Source organism: Pseudochaenichthys georgianus, chromosome 4 (genome assembly GCF_902827115.2).
Source record: "Pseudochaenichthys georgianus chromosome 4, fPseGeo1.2, whole genome shotgun sequence".
In the NCBI taxonomy this organism is placed as follows: Eukaryota; Metazoa; Chordata; class Actinopteri; order Perciformes; family Channichthyidae; genus Pseudochaenichthys; species Pseudochaenichthys georgianus.
The window spans coordinates 25,837,918-25,853,542 of NC_047506.1; the positions used below are offsets into that span (position 1 = coordinate 25,837,918).

Sequence of the window (15,625 nt, forward strand, 5' to 3'; positions counted from 1 at the left end):
GGGGGAACAGGTTTTAAAGTAACAGTGGTGGGTATGGCAGAGTGTAAACAGTGAGAGTGGCAGAACAAACTCCAATTGACGATGGATAAGGTGGCCCAGTCTATGTGTGGGTTGTGGAGTTTAAGCCAGGGGAGACCTAACACCAGCGGAGAAAGGGGTGAGGGAATGAGATACAGGGAAATGGTCTCGTGATGATTACCTGAGAGTAACAATGACACTGGGGCAGTACGGTGAGTTACACGGGCAAGAAGCCTACCATCAAGGGAAAAAATGTTCTTGGGCTCGGGAAGGAGTTCTGAGGGGAGATTAGACTGGAAAACCAGGTCAGAGTCAATAAAATTTTCATCAGCCCCTGAATCAACTAAGACTTGGAGAGGAAGGGAAACTTGAGAACTAGAAACCATACCCTTTAACTGGAGACGATTAGCGTGGGAAGGGGAGACAGAAGTATGGCTCACCAGCGCCCCTCCCCCGGCTGCTGAGCCTGCTCTTTTGGCCGAGCGGAACAGTTGGCTCGAATGTGGCCAGCCTGACCACAGTATATGCAGAGCCTCTGGAGGAAACGGCGTTCCCGTTCAGCAGGTGAAAGCCTCATTCTCCCCAGCTGCATAGGCTCCTCTGGGCTTAGGGATGAGGAGACGGTGGGTGGGTCCCGGTAGGAGAAAGGCTCCAGGCGTTGGTGAGGAGGTGCAGACTGTCCAGGCGGACATGGTGACTTGGGTTGGGAAAAGGGGAGAGGGAATCTCTGCCTGTCTGTTCTCTCCCTACGCCTCTCACGGAGGCGATTATCTAAGCGAATGGCCAAAGAAATTAACTCCTCAAGGGACGAAGTCTCATCTCGAGCAGCTAGCTCGTCCGTTAACTCCTCGTTTAATCCACGGGAAAAAAAACTATCTGTAGAGCCGTCTCATCCCACCCGCTCTCTGCTGCGAGAATGCGGAAATCAATTGAGTAAGTGGAGACTGACTCAGAACCCTGGCATAAAGAAAGGAGCCGATTACCAGCCTCCTTACCCTGAAGCGGGTGGTCAAACACTCGATACATCTCGGTCTCAAACACAGGAAAGGAGTTATAGATAGCTGGGTTACTCTTGGCTATGGCTACCGCCCATGCAGCTGCTTTACCCGATAACAAACTCATAATGAAAGCTACTCTAGTTCTGTCAGAGGAGTAAGTTAAAGGCTGCTGATCAAAAACTATGGAGCACTGGTGAAGAAACTGACTGCATGTCCCTGAATCACCTGAATACCTCACAGGGGTGGGGATGAATGGTTCACGGGGTTGGCCGGGATGAATGACTGGAATCGCAGGAGCTGGAGGCGGTGGCGCAGGAGCTGGAGCCGTCAGAGTGTTGAGCTGGGTGAAAGACTGGTCCAAGCGGCCGCTGAGTTGAGTGAAACCGGTATTAAGGTTGTGGAGGGATTCCATGATAGTTTGTAGGGCTTTTTCGTGCTGCCCCACACGAGCTCCCTGTGTCGAAATAGCTTGCTTCAATCTCTCAGTCTCTGCGGGGTCCATGCTTTGGCCAGATAATTCTGTTACGGCCTATAGGATTTTGGACCCCAAAGCCAAAGACTGGAGAGAGATGGTCGATAAACAAAAAGCTTAATTCAAGCAGAGAACAAAAAATACGGCAGTGGAGTCAGGAAGTTGGCTGGCAAAAATCCAAACAATAATCCAAACAACGAGGAGAGCAGCGAGACACACCGGAGGGTCGAAACACAGAGGAATTATCTGGCAGGGAAGTGGTATGAGGACCGGGCTTTTATCTCTACAGGTGAAGAGGTGAGTGGAAACAGGTGTGCCTCGTCTGCTACTGGGAGGAGCCAGCCAACTCCCTGTCACACACCAGCCCTGCAGAGGAACACAGAGAAGAGAGGGGGGAGACAGGAAATAGCACACAAAAGCACACAACAAAAATACAACTAAACAGAATCATAACAACAAATCCTGCATGTTTAGTGTGTGGGTTAAGCATAGCTCTGCAGTATGTTTGCATACACCATTATAAAACATAAGATTTTTGCATGATGAGTCATATACAGTATTGAAATGCAAAATGGCGTAAGTTTAGACGTAATTTGTCCTTCTGTTTACTTTTATTTTTGAAAACTTTATTTTAAATTGTTTGAGCAGTACATAATATACAAAAATGACATTGATAATACACAAAACACACAATGCATTAATATATATAAATAACCTAAACAAAGAGCAGAACGTTTATATTCCAGTGAGACTCAGTTCGGTCACAGACTCAATATGCCCCATGGCTGAGTCTGTGATTTGTCCAGGGATCTTCTACTTAGTTCGGTATTTGATTCACGATGGTGTAACTGTTTATTATTGTCTGATTTAATATCATCTTGCATCTCATTTTCCAGATCTGCATACACGTGATGCAAATGACAAGCCGAAAATGTTATTGAGCGCGCAATTGAAAAAGTTTGAGCACAGAAAAATATATTTTGCAAGCACATCAATTCGTTGATGGTTGGTCGTTTTTTGTAGGAGGACAGGCTGTACGCCTGTCCTCCTACAAAAAACGACCATATAGGTCGATTGTTCAGCAGCTAAATACGACCCAGAGACACGTTTTAAAGTGTAGCCCCTCTAGTGGTCGTGTAAGAAACAACATGCTCCTGTCGATTGTAAACGCTCCGGAGGGTCGTTTATTCACAAATAACCCTCTCTGTAAAATCCTAAATTGTGGAATAGTTTGGCCATTAAAATGCTTTTTTATTAGATTTCTAGCGAGAAGTGTATATTGTACTTTTATAATCCACGTCCAGTGGATGTGTAGGATCTACAGTTTGATAGATATACGAAGATGATTTGAGGTCTCGCCAGGAGAACGTGTACTGTATATGGGGCAACTTCCATGTAAAGGTAGCGTGGGTGAAAACAGTATTTCCGGTCTCGAAGTTTTCATAATAAAACCGGAAGTATTCCCCACACTGTCAAATGATTACGCAGTGATATCTCCATTACTCATCCACTAAAACACATCAGTTTATCCTTGTTAATTACACAATATTGATTGGTTTAAATTGTGTACAATGCTTTTGTGTTTTTAACCTTCGATTCGGAGAAACAAATTGTTTTTTCGGAGTTTAGACACTACAGAGTTTCCGAAGACACTACACTACCCAGAATCCCCAGCTATCGTTTGGGACTACAGCATCCGCCTTGCTTTACAAACCCCGTGATTAGCCCTCAAGCTCTGTGATTGGATATTGGAGTGGCAGTGCGACAAGGTTACGCTGAGCGTCAAAGCTCTTTGAAATGGAATGGAACCACGCCAGACTATACAAAACTGGACTTGGACGGGTCCAGCCCGGCCCTTCCCCCCAGAATTACACTTGCTGGCTATTGTGTGTTTCGCAACATGTTCTATGGCACGTCTCTACTGGGAAATGTAGTTTTAAAAGACGTTTTCGTATTTCCCACAATTAGAAGTTGCCAGTATTAAACTGTATACATCCCTGGAGGTTTAGGGGACACGAAACACATTGGTGTTATCAAATTTAAAACATATAATTAATACATGGGTGAAAATTGCTTGTGTCCATAATGGGCAGCATTAATACCACATGACAGCTGGTCTTATGTCTGTGACCCCTCCTGTTGTTCATTGATAAGCCTGAAACATGCACTTGTCAAGGTTCAGATGCACATTTAGCAAATATGGCAGTAGCCATCGATCATCTTAAGATAAGATACTTTATTGATCCCAAGTTGGGAAATGTTTTTGTTACAGCAGCATGTACTACTTTGTTCTACTCCACTACAATTCAGAGGTTAACCTGGTATTTTTATTCTACTACATTTATTTGTGTTACTTTGCAGATTCTGATTAATGATGTGAAATATAAACAACCCTTAAACCAGACTTTAGTTACACCTGAGTAAAATTCAGCCTTATCAGTTTGTCTGTTTTGCACATCCTCCTGTTAATATCTTTGGACGTCCTGCACTAAACTGTTTTATTGTAGAGATCACTACAGTATCTTCTAGATATTTTCCATTCTATATTTCTATCATTGACCCCTATTTTGTATGTAGGCTACTCTTAATATTTAAATGTTTTCATCAATAACTAAATAAATATAACTTATTCAACAACTACATTCAATAACGTGCTTTAACCACTAGGAGGTGCGGTTTAGACCAGTGGTCTAGTTAATAAAACATAATAATATCGTACATAATATGACTATTCACTTTATTGTGAGTTTAAAACAGAACGGTAAAGGAAAATACAGTTTCAGTCTCTCGACGTGAAGCTTATGCATTGTACCATGAACCTGGATAGACCTGTAACAGTCAATTGCATGAGGAGTTGGAAAGGTAGTTCAGAAAATCAGTAATATCTTTAAAAACTACAAAAAAGTCCCTTTCGATCAGCTGTGCACCGTTATGGTGTAAATACAGACTATCTACTAATTGGATAAAATATAAAAGTCAGCCGAATTATTGTTGATACTGCAAGGAGACGTATTGTATGAAAAGAAATGGAAGATGTTGTTTAATTGTTGATATATTTATGGTCCACGTCACGTATTCAGTTTTGGCGGCATCTCTTCCAGTTTGTCAAAAGGTCTTCTGATCAGGGCTCTATAAATACATATCTAGGGCAGATATGTAATATTTAATGCAGCCGAACCGTGTATTACAATGCCGTTATGTGATGACTTTCAAAGAGAAAAGCAAGAACACTCGGAATAAAGTATTATTATTTTTTTTTTTAATGTTTTCCGATTTCATATCACATAAACACCATATCCCGACGTGCATTGCGGCGTGATTTTAGCCTATCAAAACCTCTGAAAAAAGAAATGTGTCTCTCAGAATCGAAAGAGAAAAACCTATGGGAAAAACACAAAAGCATTGTACACAATTTAAACCAATTAATGTCGTATAATTAACTAGGATAAACTGATGTTTTTTTAGTGGATGAGTAGTGCAGATATCACTGTTAAATCATTTGATCATTGGTTTTATTATGAAAACGGCGAGACCGGAAATACTGTTTTCAACCCGTAACTTTACATGGAAGCTTGCCGCATATACACGTTCTCCTGACGAAATCTCAAATCATCTTCGTAATATCTATCAAACTATAGATCCTACATATCGACTGGACGTGGATTCTAAAAGTACAATATATACTTCTCGCTAGAAATCTAATCATAAAGCGTTTTAATGGCCAAACTATGCTACAATTTAGGATTTTACAGAGAGGGTTATTTGTGAATAAACAACCCTCTGTAACGTTTGCATTCAACGGGAGCACTCGAGGCCGACAATTTTCAAACGTAAGTATAGGTCGTATTAAGCGCTTGAACAAACAACATATTTGGTCGTAATAAGGGCTTAAACAATCGACCCATTTGGTCGTATGAGTTGGAGGACTTGTTGCAATTGTATTTTGAAGATAAATTGACTCTAAGCCCTCTCACAAACTCCTGCTCCGTGCGCAAGCAGACCGCTGCACGCGCTCTCAACTGATTACTTTCCAAAGACTGCAAGAATAAATATAGAGGTTATACATTTAAATGAATTCTTAATGGCCTTAGATCTGTAAAGTATATTTTAGAACTTGATCACAGCCCACAGTAATAAACTGTTGACAGGGTTACAATTAAGTCAGGGTTACAATTATTTAATTCTACAAAAAACAAACAGATACACAAGATATGATTGTTTGCAATGCAAAGTTTATGATTGTATACATTTCAGTGGCATGTCCAGTTTTTTGACTAGGGTGGCTCTGACTAATGGCACAATGTAAATATTCACAAACACGTCAAATAAAACGTTTTTATCATTTTGATCAACTACTCACGTGTTCTTACTGACATTACAGTATATTACATTCAGAATCATTTTCATAATTTTGACCTCAAAGTTAATATACCAATCACAAACCAATTGAGTGGCACCAATATAAATCCTTGATACTTTAAGCCTTCATAAAGAAAGATGTCCTCCAAAATGTGACTGGATACAAAATAAAGCAAATTCAATGACAACATTTTAAATGAAAAAAATAAGTGGATCAGATGGTGCCTCACTAAAAAATATACATTAAAAACAATTACATATTAACTCTGTTCAAGCAAATAGGTAGACCTACCAATCACTACAAATCCAAGAGGCAACACAAATGTAAAATAAAGTACAACACAATACATAACAGAAATAAATCAAAGTATAAATTACAAAATAAAATGAAAAGAATTGCCTATGGAAACAAAATAATGTTTTAACAACATTGTGACAAACTACAAATCCACTACACAGCTGTTTGTGGGTTTCACACCTGTAATGGTTCTGATCGAACTGAACAATCTGAACAAGATAGGTGGGAAAGGGCACTGTAGCTAGAGCTGCAGGGCCAGGCATTTAACTCTGCATTTCAACAGACACTTTGCCACAACTTTAACAGACTTAAAAGATATAAAAAACTCATTATAAATTACATAAATGTTTAAAAAAATGTAATGATATTATCTTAATGTGACATAAAACGCCTTTTCACTGTGAAATCTGTCTCTGCCACATTTAATGATAACTAGTAAGAGCAAAGATAACACTTTAAATATGAAATGACGTAAAATTAAGATAAAATAAAAGAGGTAATAAAAAAAGTAGTAAATGCATAAGCTATTAGAGCAACAGGATTGCTTTTTTACATTGCAAACTGTCTCACCGGTTGCACCAGTTTTCTTTATGGGGTGTATTTAAAATTCCAGCAAAGTGAATGACTGTCTGTCACACATATTTGTCATGCTGTATGCAAATGTAGGCATCAGTGCTTGTGTTGCACTTGTTTGTACAAGATTACATAAATAAGATTAAGAGAGAGTAGGAATGAAAATGAGACAGTTGCCACTCCTGAAACAAGCAACAACAAAAACAAGATAATAAAAACTCATCATAAAATAGACACCAAATATTTTTAAAAGCTTAAATGTCACAAAGTGAATACAAAATTAAATATGCATGAGCTACAGGATTGGCACGTGTACCTTCAATCTGTCTTGTTTATAATTTGCTCATGTGCTTTTATTTGGTGTGTTTGGAATCCATCACAGTGTTTCACTGGCTGTCACGCCTATATTTCAAACCTAAAAATTGTCTTGGCACTTTTGCTGCACTTGGGCAATTTGCACTTTGTTATTTACAGTCCCTTACCCTAGTTTTCATACTGAATGTCATAAGCAAGGGGTCCATCAATAGCAAAGCCAAGGTAGAAAGAAACTTTTTCTGTGCTGCAACCACTTCTTGTACCAGCAATGAGAGCTGGACGCACAGGGATTTTCAGTTTTCTGTAATTGGCGAACACCTCTCCTTGCTCAATGGTTCCAACGACTCGATGAAGACGTTTGATAATCGCCTGTTTTTTAAATATATTTCCATTCCGCCAAAGTTGTGCCAAGGTGTCACGTCGCATGTCCTTAAAATTCTCATCTAGTTGAGGTTTGGAAACAAGCCTACTGAGTCCCTCTTCTTTCCCTAAGTAGAGGTGGGCAACTGTGCTCCTATTTCGAAGCAATGAGAACCTCTTGCAGGATGATCTTCGTATTGCTTTCACATATGTCACGATTTCTTGGTTTTCCTGAGTAGAACTTGGCCAGAACAGCAGCAAAGCCAGATAGTATGGGTCTGGGAAGGGATACCCAAGTCCTACATCCGTCAGAGTTTTCAAAAGCAGATCAGAGAGGTGGTTGAGTCTCTTTACATGCTTAGATTTTGGTTTCAAAAGGTAAAGAACTATCTTCGACATAATGTAATTGATAGTTTCCTTTGTCTGTTGTTCTTTATTGAAAAACTGCTGTTTTTGTTGCAAGAATGCATAGCATGCTGTGATCTCCTCAATCTCTTCGGCAGTCTTGTCCAAATGCTGAAGAATCCCTGTGAATGTATCTGCATGTTTCCCTTCAAGAATCAATCTTCGTTCTTCAATATCTATTTTCAAATTGAGATTAGGATTGATTGGTCGTTCTTTTCGCATTTCATCAGTTGCTGTGCAAAAAAGATTTACAAAGTCTTTAAAAAACCCACTGACGGTCCAACGATTCTTTGAATCAAATTCGGAATTGTTTGCTTTAATATATGTGTAGTAACAGTCAAGAAGATCAAATGTCTCTTTAACTTCAGTTTTCAAACCAAGGAGAAACTGCTCATGTTCTTTGATGATCTCCACATATCTGTTGTTGATGTCATTGTCATCCTTATGCACGCTGGTGATTGGGATTCGTTTTTGCAGGTAACTCTGGAAGTAGTTCTTCTTCATTGGATCTCTTTCCTCAAAGAACGGCAATCTGCACAATATCTCAAAGATTATGAAGGCAATTTCCAGCACACCCACATAGCCGTAAACATTATATGACTTTCTGGGAAAGTCATCCGACTCATCAGCAGCAGCTTTATCCTCAGGGTCATCCTCTGTGTTTGCCAGCTTTTGAGCGCTTTGAAATGCTCTGATGGCATTCTGCGCTATTTTTATGTTTGTGTTTAAGTCTTCTGGATTGTGTGATGTTTCCTGCTTTTCTCTGTTGTTGTTAGATTTTAATTGTTTTTTGTGAATCTGCCCAATTGTGTCGAATGTGTATGGGTTTTCTTTGATGTTCTTGGCCTTTTCTGCCCATTTCAGAGCCTCTGGGAAGTCAGATTCGTTGATGTACAAATATCTTGCCAGGGCCTGAGGAATAGATGCACTTTTTTCAAACCTGGATGATGCTTTCACAAATATTTCTTGGACAGTTTGCCTTCCTTCCTGACTGTGGACTTTGTCTATGAGAGATGAAAATAGTCCTCTCTCATCTTTGCTGCGCTGCCTTTCAATTACCATTTGTTGAATTGAGAATCTGTGTTTGGCAACTCCAACACTGAAGAAGAGATCACAGTGAAGAACCTCCATAGTGATATCACTCACTTTTAAAGAGAAGCTTCTCTCTAACTCTTCCAGACAGGCAGATGCAATGGCCGGATGAAGGATTCGGATTCCTTTATATCCTCCCCAGTCTTCAACCTTGTGTACAATGAGAAAGTTGGAATATGGCTTCATTCTGTCCAGTACACTGTCCTCTCTCCAATGTATCATTTTCATTCCCAAAAATTCTTCAGCAAGAGAGAGAGATATTTCGGATTCTGCAACATAGGTATTCAGTAATGCTAAGAAGGCAAACATTCGGGCCTCCTTTTGTCTGAAATCAAAGTTCTCCAGTGTGTTATGAGCAATGCCATCAATATATTTCTTATCAAAATTACTTTTCATGATCATGAAGCTGTAAAAGCTTTCAGGTTTTTCATGAGTTTCTTTGAGCTCTTTGAGTTTCTTTTCAAAGTCCTTCTGCTCTTCTTGTGTCAATGAAGACGTTATATGTTGACTTTCTGTTGGATTGTGCTTTCTGAATTGCTCTTTTGGGCTATGGGAACGAACACAGTTAAGGATAATGACTTTACAGTTTGTTTCGTCATCCACATTAATGTTCAAACTAACTTCTTTACGTATGCAGCTCACAAGGTCGTTAGGATTTTCGGTTCCTGTTGAATCATCCACTAACAGCAATACTGGAGATGGTTTCTCACTTTCAAGTTTCATGAGTCTTTTGACTTGAGTGGCTACTTCTGTCTTTGGCACTGTGTTGTCTTTCAGCACAGCGCATCTTAACTCATGACGGAGATCCCACATCACATGCATTGCTAAGGTGGTACCTCCACAGCCTGGTTGGTGAAACAGATTGAGCAGAACACACATGTCCTTTGGATTTCTCAAGTTAGACCTGATCATCTTCTTCACATTGTCATACTTGTCCCGCTTGATAAATGGCTTATCTTTGTTTTTGTCACAGAAGTAAAGGTTCCACCATTTTACTTTGCCTCCTCTGAAGAATTCCTCCTCAACGTTCTTTCTAAAATCTTGGAACTCTTCACTGTTTTCATCATAGGTATTTTCACACTGATTCAGACACAAAATATCCAGAGCAGTAATGAAATCTTCATCCTTTTGTTTCAAGGCAATGGCACTGGAACCAGAAGAGGGAAGTAACCTTCCAGATGACTGATTGAATGGCCCCAGTGCCATTATAGTACCATTGATTTCACTTAAGGTTAGTTCATTTATTGATAGACCTTCAATGTCGAAATCACACTTTTCCTGTATCAGCTCCCTCCATTTCTGGTAAGTGCTCTGAGATTCACAAATATTGATGATGCTTTCCTCCTTGATGTGTTTTATGAATGATTTGTAGATGTCAACGATTGGGTCTTTCTCAGTGACCACAGGTGAAAGTAGGAGAAATATGATGAGACTTCTTCCATGGTGAAAAACTTCGTGGTTGCAGATGAATGATACCAACTGTTCTACGTCTCTGCAAGATTTCCTCAGCCAGTTCTTATAGTCTAACTCCTTGTTCAAGTCGCTGTCAAGGTCATGTCTGCCATTGCAGAAGATCCAGCTTGTCTGCTTGCAGAGGTTAAGGTCCTTTATCACTGAGTCAGTCTTTCCTTGATATTGTGATGGAGTATGCAGATTGGCTAACCTTGACTCTCTGTAGGAATGACAGAGTCCCCCAGGAGCAACAGAGTTGGGGTCAAAGTCTAGCACACAAAATAGTTTCAGCTTAGTCAGAAACTGGAGATACTGCACTTGTTCTGGACTGCTCTTGTTCACAACAACAACAAATCTGTCATATTGGTCTAGTGAGTTACCACCACAAGTTAACAAATTCTTCAGTTTCTCCCCCTGGTTAGCTTCTTTCTTCAAAAGGGATTTTGAAAGATGGCTCTGCTGCTTCAGTTGACCTGTATGAACAGTATAATACATCTGTTATTCAATATAGAAACAAAACACGTCTACAAAACCAAGCATTTTCATTGTTATCAAATCCTATGAAAAAAGCAAACAATGTGTTAGTCCGCCTCTGAATACTCTTGGCTTTTTCTCAAAAAATGTAAATCCTAAAACAATTTACTCATACAGTAACTAGTTAAATGTTATAGAAAGCGTCAGTCATTTAAAAAATGTAGTCACTGGAAAATTATGATGGGAATTTACAGTGATTCAATATGTATGTAGGTTTCCTGGCTACAAAATGTTGTCAGACAGAAGGGTGTCGCCCTGACTATTGTCAGGCGATTATCATATGGATGTTGGGGCTTGTAATTAGTGCGAATGCTGTTTACAGCATTCCACTATAGTACTTCGAATCTTTATTAGTGCGAATGCTGTTTAGGTAAACTCCTAATGTAATGTATAACTCCTATGAAAATGTTCAAAAAGTGCTCAAACTTCACATGTGTGCTAACAGTCCAGCCGTGAAGACATCTACGGGAAAGTTTTGAGATTTCTTCAAATGCCGTTGCCATGGAATAACAATGCTCACCATGAAATACGGTTTTCTCATAACTTCAGTGAAAATGCTCCAAACGGCCCAAAACTTCACAGGTTTGGTAACGATGCAGCCATCAACACATCTAAGCGTATTATGGGATGTCATCAAATGCCGTTGGCATGGCGACAGATAATTCACCATCAAGTTAGTTCAAAAGTTTGCAGTTCAAGTATTCTGCTGCTTTCCCAAGCCTTTTTACTTTATTTTCTCATCTTAATACAAATTCATTCACTACTACTTACATCTGATATTTAACTCCTTCAGCCTATTTTCAGCTGCAGAAACTATTCAACTATTACATTATTCAGCTTTTTCAGGACATCAAGGCTATACATGTTGTTGTTTATACCTTTTTTAAACCTTTTCTTTTAAATATTAAGCTTTTTCTGCATTTTTGTAGCTAAAAGCAGCTACCATTCAGCTAATAACATATTCAGCTGTTTCTGCATTTTCAACTAAATTCAGCCATAAATGTTCACAGTTTACAGCATTCGCACGCATTTTCTGCAGGAAATGCATTTTCTAGTTAACATGCTGCGCTTCCCCTTCTGTCTGCCCCCCCACCCAACTTAGGACTGTAATGTGGATTGCCTTCCTTCCTGTGTCTCATCTGTATAAATGACATTGCTTTTCTGTGTAACGGGGTCAGATCCTGGTACTATCTACTAGTGCAGGACCTCTGTCCTTTCCAGCTGGAAATATGATGACTTTGGTTTAAGCTTGTATTTGTTCTTTTCTTACCAGAAGGTGATTAAGTGTGTAGTGGAAATTAATTTCCACTACAGTGTTTCTTACAAAAATTAATCAAGAAGGATGACATTTTTCAGCCATGGATTGATCTGAATGTTGTGCTCTAGTGACTTTTTGTGAAAGCATGACAGTGTATGTGTTCATTTTAATGAAGGAGCATGTCACCAAGTGCAAGAGAGTGGGTAATCGTCGTGCTCCACGGTTTGTACATTTGTTTATCAGCTTTTTTGTCAAAATAAGATCGCTTTTCGTTAAATCTATCTGCCATTTCATTTTTGACTGCCCTTGGATCCAACTTCCTGCCAAACCCTGACACAACTAGTATATCAGCCTTTTAATACAAAGGTAACTCAGTATTGGTTCACTGTTTTTGGGATTTGTAGAATGTAGTAATATGTGAGTCAGTATGTGCTAGGTAGTATTACATAGGATTTAAATCATCACAAAATAATGAAAATCAGCAAGAAACTAACTCCAAGAAGTTATCCAAAGGTCAAGCTACTTCACTATTTGAAAACCTTTTTTACATTGGTTGTCTTACCAGTTTTCTTCTCCAGATCACAAGCAAGTGGGCGCTGATTGATGTTGAGTAGAATGTGTCTTGTGACTTGTACAGCCTCATAGTTTCCATAGTGGTCAGTCATTATCTTGGCAGTGTCCTTAGTGTCCTTTCCCTCTAGTTTACCTCTAGGAATCGATTGATTTGTGGATTTAGTGAATTCGTAGAAATGAAATTCTTTCAGGCCATCTTTGGAAAGGTCGTCTAGAATTTTCTTTATTTCCAAAGTGATGTTTTGTTTGTCTTCTTGGACTGTGGTCTGCAGGAAGAAAAAGTAGATATTAAGTGTACATTTAGAAATGTAATTAGAGCATATATTAGTGAAAACATTTAATATACTATGAATTATAAAACTGCAAAACACTTTACCCCAATCATTTCTTTTCTCCTTTCCCCCAAGTCTTTTTGGTTTGTCTGCTGAATTCCGTCCTTCTCTGAAGCTTTATTGAATTGCTGCTGAATATTTTCAGATTGATCTTCAGCCACATTGTCGGTTTCTGATTCAATTTTGTTTTGTGATTCTGGTTGATTGGTTGTTATGGCCTGAGGTAGACTCAGTTCAGGTTGAGTGGAGTTTGGTTTTTCTGTAAGATCTGTGATGTCAGAGATAGGTTGCATTTGCGGTTCTGGTTTGTTGTTCAATTTGTGTAGTTCTGCCAGAATCTTTACAGCAGGACCACTTTTAACTTTCAAGTCCAGAAAATCCTGCTTCTTGAAGCAAACCAGGCAATCTCCAGTCACATCTTCCTCTCGAAGCATTTCTGCATATTGTCATATACCTTCACATGCTGTAGTAACCACTGGGTCACTTGCTGCTTAGTCCAATTTTCCACATACGCTGGGAACTGTGACTCAGGTCGTGATCCTTTTTGAGACTTTCTAGATAAGATGTGATCTTGACAGCAGGACCATGTTTTATTCCCAAGTCCAATATGTCTGTCTTTCCAAGACATCCAAACTTGATCCCGAGACCTCCTCTTCAAAGAATGTGTCCTGCAAGAGTCTCATGAACTTTGACCTCTGTCATCAGCCACAGGTGGACGTCTTGCTCTGTCCATTTTTCAAGGAGTCGAGGTGAGGGTCTTGTTGTCATTTTGGTTCACCTAAAAATGGTAGTAAAAGATTCAAATAATTAACGAAGAGATACCTAAGAGAAATGAATGCTATAACAACATAACAAAGATGCATATTTAAAACATTTCTTTATAGAAATCATGATTCTATGTGTACCTGATAACTATGAGTTCTACTGATACATGATGATGATTTTAAATCAGTTTTAGGAATATTCAAAAATCAGAAGTTCAAAAGTTGTCAAAAAAATGTTGATGCTTTTAATAAAAAAGATTTCACTAAAATGTACAACTCAAATTAACAAATTGCACACACCGACACATGCTTACCAAACGACGAGACCCGGTTGATTTCCGGGACTCCTGTGTGTCTGTGCTGCAGCATATCTGTGCAGCTGGTAACTTATATATCTTTTAATATTGTTAAACTATTGACCAACCAATCACACGTTAATACCGCTTAAGCACTCATAACTCTCTTTTTCTTTAAAGGTGACATGTCATGCTTTTCCGGTTATTACCCGTCCCCTTGTGTGTTATGAAGGTTTTTATGCATGTAAACGGTGTGCAGAGTCAAAACCCTCAAAGTACACCCTGTAGCGAGTAAAACTCTAACACAGAGAAGAACTCCCCAAAACGCCTCGTTGGTGAAACGTCACCATCCATTTGATTCTTCCGGGGACATCATGATGTCATGTTGTAACCGGAACGAAATGGACCAATCCGTGGAGCCGTTACGTTAAGTCCGCGGAGCCGTTACGTTAAGCCCCCGCTGATTGGTCCAAATTGACCAATCCACGGACTTCCTCACACACACGCAGGTCAGCTGATGTCTCCTCCGGGCTGCTGCTGATAACAGACAGTTGGGATCGCGGCGAAATTCTCTCTGCAGACCCATTCTCACAGCGTTTATCAACCTTTTTCTTCTCAATATCAAGCCACACTTATTGTTTTTACTTCGGCTGAGACTGTGTGTGTGCTCAGGGTGAGTTTGGCTGTGTTTGGCTGTGTATCGCTAAACAAGGAAATCACACCTCCACGGAGCTCAGCGCGATTCACAACGTGAAAAATCGGACGTTGTGAATCACCCCGAGCACACACAAAGTCTCAGCCGAAGTAAAAACAATAAGTGTGGCTTGATATTGAGAAGAAAAAGGTTGATAAACGCTGTGAGAATGGGTCTGCAGAGAGAATTTCGCCGCGATCGCAACTGTCTGTTATCAGCAGCAGCCCGGAGGACATCAGCTGAGCTGCGTGTGTGTGTGAGGAAGTCTGTGGATTGGTCAATCGGAGCACACTGGGCTCACAGGGAGGGGGCAAGAGCTCCAACGAGCCGTTTAGTGGAGAGATGAATACACGTAGTTTACAGAGATGCTGTATGCGATTGCCACTCCTGAAACAAGCAACAACAAAACAAGATAATAAAAACTCATCATAAAATAGACACCAAATATTTTTAAAAGCTTAAATGTCACAAAGTGAATACAAAATTAAATATGCATGAGCTACAGGATTGGCACGTGTACCTTCAATCTGTCTTGTTTATAATTTGCTCATGTGCTTTTATTTGGTGTGTTTGGAATCCATCACAGTGTTTCACTGGCTGTCACGCCTATATTTCAAACCTAAAAATTGTCTTGGCACTTTTGCTGCACTTGGGCAATTTGCACTTTGTTATTTACAGTCCCTTACCCTAGTTTTCATACTGAATGTCATAAGCAAGGGGTCCATCAATAGCAAAGCCAAGGTAGAAAGAAACTTTTTCTGTGCTGCAACCACTTCTTGTACCAGCAATGAGAGCTGGACGCACAGGGATTTTCAGTTTTCTGTAATTGGCG

At 39.7% G+C, this 15,625-nt stretch overlaps 1 pseudogene; it reads right to left on the reverse strand.

The window, feature by feature from the left end:
- Positions 1 to 5,700: 5,700 nt before the first annotated feature.
- Positions 5,701 to 13,807, reverse strand: LOC117445080 (sterile alpha motif domain-containing protein 9-like; annotated as a pseudogene).
- Positions 13,808 to 15,625: the final 1,818 nt, after the last annotated feature.